The following is a 6,000-nucleotide window of genomic DNA, read 5'->3' on the forward strand; positions in this document are numbered from 1 at the left end:
TTCATTTATTCATTATTGCTATTTATATTGGGCCTGGTATTTGCAGAAGGCTGCAGCAGCCGCGCACACTCATTAGGCCCCGCCGTGCCCTGGGAGCGGGAGCCTGCCAGGGCCCTGCCAGGAGGTAGGTGTGATGGGCCCCAGCCCGGAGTCCCCTAGTGCACCCACCTGACAGCTGGGCCAGGCTCCCTATCCCCTCCCCTAGGGACAAGGCCCAATCCTTGTTGGGCCCTCACTCCCTATTCCAGCAGCTGCTGGGCTTCTCTGCCCGTCCCCGAGGAGAACTTTCTAGCAATTGTAGTGGCTGGAAGGGTAGGGAACACCTGTCAATGGGGATAAACAAGCTGGGACTAAAGGAAGCTGGGGCAGGATTCCTGCCCTAGGACATGAGATAGGTCCCTTCCAGGCCTAAAGATCCAAAGAGTACAGAGACAAAGATTCCAATATCCTCAGAATCCACACTGATTTATTTCTCAAACACTTACAAAGCATTTTTCTGTGCCAGGCCCTTGTCTAAGCCCTTGACAAATATTATTAACGCGTTTAATCCTTTCCGCAGTCTTGTAAATTGTCACTACTATTTTACAGATGAGGAGCCAGTGGCAGAGAGAAGTTAGGTAACTTGCTCAAGGTCACACAGCTAATAAATGGCAGAGCTGGTGTTTGAATTCAGGGGACCAGGCTCCAAAGTCTATGCTCTTAACGAGGATTCTGGATTCTAAGATTCAAAAATTCTGAGGCTTCCCTGGTAGCGCAGTGGTTAAGAATCCGCCTGCCCATGCAGGAGACATGGGTTCGAGCCCTGGTCCAGGAAGATTCCCACATGCCGCGGAGCAACTAAGCCCGTGTGCCCCAACTACTGAGCCCATGTGCCACAACTACTGAAGCCCACGCGCCTAGAGCCTGTGCTCCGCAACAAGAGAAGCCACCGCAATGAGAAGCCTGCGCACCGCAACAGAGAGTAGCCCCCGCCCGCCGCAGCTAGAGAAAGCCGGCGTGCAGCAACGAAGACCCAACACAGCCAAAAATAAATAAATTAATTAATTAATTAATTAATTTAATTTAAAAAAAAAAAAGGTTCAAAAACTCTAAGAGTCAAGGTTTCCAGGATTCCCAACAGGCAGAATAACCCCACCTACTAGAGCAGGGAGGGGATGGCCTGAGATACCCTCACATGGGCCACCCCGTGCCGCTTCGAGCACATTCCCCCGGGGCATGGAGAGGGACTGCTCTCAGCCCAGTACCCTGGATGCCTAAGAACCAGGCCCTGGGAGCCGCCCACCATGATCAGAGCTAGGGATAGAAGAAAACCAATGGCAGAAAACGAACTTCAACATTCCAAGAGCTTTTATTAAGCATCTACTGGGTACCGGGCCTATGCCAGGGCTGAAGGACGTGACAAGACAGAAAGGTAACAGAAATGCTGACTGGATGAAACAGGGCGGAGATTTGGAGTCAGACTCAGAGGGAAGGTGGGCCAAAGCTGGGCCCCCCAGAGGCAGGTGCTTGATGGGTTCAGAGAGGCCAAGACGGACCCAGAGCCCAGTCTGGAGGGTCGTGGCTGGATTGGTCAGGGGAGAGAAGAACCGGAAGCTTCAGAAGGGAAAGAGCAGAGAGTGAAGGGAGAGGAGAGAAGATGAGGGGGCAGGGTCACAGGGAAGGAGAGCCCCTGGGGAGGAGCCCCCGGAGAGCAGGACTCCGATGTGCCAGTCCCCTTTCCCCACAAGCCCCCAGGAAGTTGCTAGGTGCACACAGGCCTTGTGAGAGTGGGGTTTTCAGTGTGGGAATGTCAAGAAAGGGATGAAACCCCCTGGGAGCTGATGTGCACGAGGCCAGCCCTGGGCAGGTCAGCCAGCCCATCCCCCAACTGGACTAAGCTGGCAGAAGCAAAGGTCAGAGCCAGAGGGGCCCAGGAGGACACTGGCATCCCTTCAGAGTCGCTGCGGCCACAGGAATCCCGCCCAGGCTGGAAGGATGGTGGTCCAGCATCTTACCCAGCTGAAGAGAGGCAGCCCCCTCCCCCGAACAGGTGTCCATCTCCTCCATCAGCCCACTTAACCCTGGTGAGAGGGATCACGAAGCTCATTTTACAGATGAGAGAACCAAGACCCAGAGAAATTAAATCAATTGCCCAGGGTCACATAGCTAATGAGCGGCAGAAACGGTTCTATGCCAGAGTGAGTGAGTGAGTGAGTGAGTGTGTGTGTGTGAGAGAGAGAGAGAGAGAGAGAAGAGGGAGGATAGAGATCCATCTCCACCTGCCCAGGAAGGAGGCTGGAGATGGGCAGAGGGAGAGGGGACAGATCTCAGGACCCCCAGTTTCCTGACAGGTGGGAGACCCCTGACTCACAGCCAAAAGAAGCCTTTGTTGCCCTAGAAGCTTCCCAGATGGGGCTTGAAGAACCTAGTCTGGGCGCAGTGGACAGGGCTGCTGGATGCCCCAGAAGTCTGCAGTGGGTGGGGGCGGGGGCGGGGGCGGGGGGCAAGGAGGGGCAACAACTTTATTCCAGGGTGAACGTCAGAGAAGAGAACGGCAGCCCTGCCCAGACCCCCAGCCCAGACAGGGCACCAGAAACCCCCTAACATCCGACTAGCGCTTGACCATTGGCAAATCACCCCCTCTGTGCCTCACAACATCCGGCACGCATAACCCGGCATGCAGTAGGTGCTCAGTATTTGCTCAGTGCATTCCTTGAATGCCAGCACTCAAACAGTCATTTCCAGGTCCACGTTACTGATAAGGGAATTGAGGTGATGTGGCATGAGGACAGTCACTCCAGGTGGTCACTCAGTGACATTTCTGAACCACCTACTATGTGCCAGGTATTGGATGTACACAGAGACGAATGAAACCCAGCCCAGCAGGGGGATGGCCATGTTCAGATAACAGGTGTTAAGCGCAGTGGAGAAGGGGGCCCACGAGGAAACCGTCTTTTCTGGTGGGGGAGGGTCAAAGCAGGCTTCACATGCAGAGCAACCCTCTGAAGGCTTGGTGGGGGGCAGTGGGCGGTGGGTGGGCGAGGGCTTTCCTGGCAGAACATTGCAGGAAGGTCATCTCAGGCAGGGGTCAGGAGGAGCAAAGGCCTGGGGGTGTGAAGGAGCAGAGCTTGTTGTGGGAACAACCCTGCTTTGAATGCCAGGCCAAGGGGGTGTAAGTGGGGAGTGGCAAGGTCAGGTTTGTTGTGGAAGCCCGGACCTGGGTGCCATGTGAGAGCCCATCGCAGAAGGCAGGATTAGGGCCCAGAGGCCTAACTAGCCTGGGCTGTATTGCTGACAGGAGGGATGGGGACAGACTTGAGGGATGTTTTGGAGGCAGAGGGACAGGACTTAGAAACTTAGGGAGGGAGGGCCCTGGTTTCTGGTCCTTCCCCAGGTGGATGGTGGTGCCTGACATCTCCCCCAGCAGAGCGCCCAGGGCTCCTCCCAGCCTGCGAAGGCAGGCAGTGGGATGGGGGTGAGACAGGCACAGTGAGGGAGAGACAGCAAACGAGAGAGATAAGAGAGTATGAGATAAAGGACATGGGAAGAGAAAGGCGAAGGGAGAGACCAGAGACACAATGGAGCCGGAGGGGAGAGTGATGGGAGGAACCAAGGGAAATCAGCCTCTGCTTTCTTCTCTCTGTCTCTGTCTCTGTGGGAGTGCTTCTCCTTTTTCCTCTTCCTCTTTCCCGTCTCCCTTCCTCCTCAGCTGCCTCTCTGTCTTCTCCTTTCTCTGACTCTGTCCATCTTTCTTCCTCCATCCCCCTCTGTCCATGTCCACCTCTCCTCCCAGTATTTCCCTGTCTCCCTAACTCCGGGGGCCACTCCCTCTCCATCTGTCTTCATCCTCTGTGTGTAAGTCTCCCTGCACACATGCTCTCACTGTCTTTTTCTCTCTGCCCTTCCTGCTGTTTGGAGAAAGAATAATGGAGCAGGCATCTCTTCCCTTTATCCTCCGCTGGACAAAGGCTGGCACCCCTGCAGTCAGGCCTCCGGGAAGCCACCTTCAATGTCGCCCTCAAGGAGAGATGATTTGGGGCTGTGCGGGTGGGAGAGGGGCCCTGGGCTGGAGAGGCTGCTCCAGGTTGGCCTCAGTCCTCACCCTGCAACCTCGGGACCCCTGCTGGCTCAGGATAGGCATTGGAGGGAGCAGCTCCTAGACCTCCCTGCGTGGTTGAAATTCTTCCTTTCTTTTAAGGTTCTGATCTTTGTTAAAACTGGAACCCACCTCACCCCACCTCCCACTCCCCTACCGCCCCCCCCACCCCTGGCTCCGGGAAGAATCATGGAGCCCAGTTCCCCAGCCTTGGGGCCAGGTCTGTACCTATGCCAACTCTGGGTTTTAGAGAATAATCCCCAGTCCTGCCCTCTGTTTGGCCTTGGTCTTGGGGGTTGGGGGGAGGGGATGAAAAGCCATAATCAAATGTCTCCACCTAGAGAGTGCCTTTGCATCCTCAAGGCCAGCTCAGTCTCTTCCCCCCATCACACCAGACGAGTCAGAGGTCCCTCACTCCTCACCCCACCCTGACTTGATGGCCTAGCACTCTGTCCTGCCCCTGCCAGACTGGGACCCCTGCAAAGAAGGGCAGAGCTGGGCATAGAGCAGGTGGCAGAGGCTTGCTGAATGAATGAATGGATGAATGAATGCATGAATGATTATCACACAGGAGAGTGTAACAGGGCCACTTTGCCCGTTTAGCAGCTCCTCTCTGAGCCCCAACTATGTGCCAGGCACAGTTTTAGGCCCTGGGGGTACAGCAATGAACAAAATGAAGTCCTTGCCCTGTCATGGAGCTTATATTGTAGTCAGCGAGTCAGAAAATATGTAAGATAAAAATGTGAAATATATAGTACATCAGATATGATCAGCCTGTAGAGAAAAATAAAGCTGGGGAGAAAGATAGACAGTGAGGATGGAGGGATCATTTTAAGCGAGGTAGTCAGGGACATGATCAGACTCAGATCCTAAAAAATCATCCTGGCTGCTGCATAGCGACCAGGCTGGGAGGGGGCATTGCTCATCGGTCTCTGCACGCTCTAGGGCCAGAGGACCGACGCTTTCTCAGCAGGTCCTTGGTCCCTGATGCAAATGGCCCTTGACATCTGGGCCCACCTACCCAGCTGAGGGCCCAGACTCTTCCTTCTCCCTCTGGGTGAGCAGAGCCTGGGGCTCAAGCTGCCCCACTTTATCTCAACCCCTCCCGTCCATCTCTCATCTTCCATTCTCTTCCACCATCCCCAGGACGCACACATTCCCTTTATAAAACCTTTCCAGGAGTCCCTCCATCTAGGGCAGAGACACAGACCATGGTCAGGGTGTTTGAGGGGTCCACGAGGCAATGGAGGACACAGGTGCACATCCTCAGCGGAGATCTGGGAGGCTTCCTGCAGAGAGTGGCTTTCAAGATGCACCTTGAAGGTGAGAGTAGCCATCCACAGATTAAGATGGGGGGACACTTCCAGTGGGGGGTGGGGGGTCTCAGAATCCAGCCTGCAATTCTGTTTGAACGTCAAATTATATATACACGGTTGGGGAAGCAGTATGAGCCAACCCACTGAAGCAGAAAAGCACACACCTGATGGAGAGGCCTCAGGTGTTCTGGTAACCAGCATGACCTCACCACCTCCACATCCGTGAATTCCCTTGCTCCCCACCCCCAGCTTTTCAAGGTGAGCAGGGTCATCATGTTCCTCTGGCAGATGCAGAAGCAAGGACCAGAGAGGCCAAGAGACTGGCCCGAGGTCACACAGCAGAAAGCGACAGAGCTCAAAAGCCCGGCCTGGGTCCACTCTCTAGATAGCCTGGAGCTTGCAGCCACCCTGCTCCCAGTCTTTGGGGACCTGGCGATCCCCCCGCACCCCAAGCCTCTGGGTAAAACTGGAGAGGGGTTCTCCACTGCTTTCGCTTCCGGAGTATAGAGCTGCACGCCCCCAAAGAAGAAGAAACCCACAGAGACACACAATCCCCACACTCCTGTGTGTACACCACAAACACCACAGACAGCCTCACACATACACCCA

The sequence above is a fragment of the Eubalaena glacialis genome, chromosome 11 (assembly GCF_028564815.1).
Source record: "Eubalaena glacialis isolate mEubGla1 chromosome 11, mEubGla1.1.hap2.+ XY, whole genome shotgun sequence".
Lineage (NCBI taxonomy): Eukaryota > Metazoa > Chordata > Mammalia > Artiodactyla > Balaenidae > Eubalaena > Eubalaena glacialis.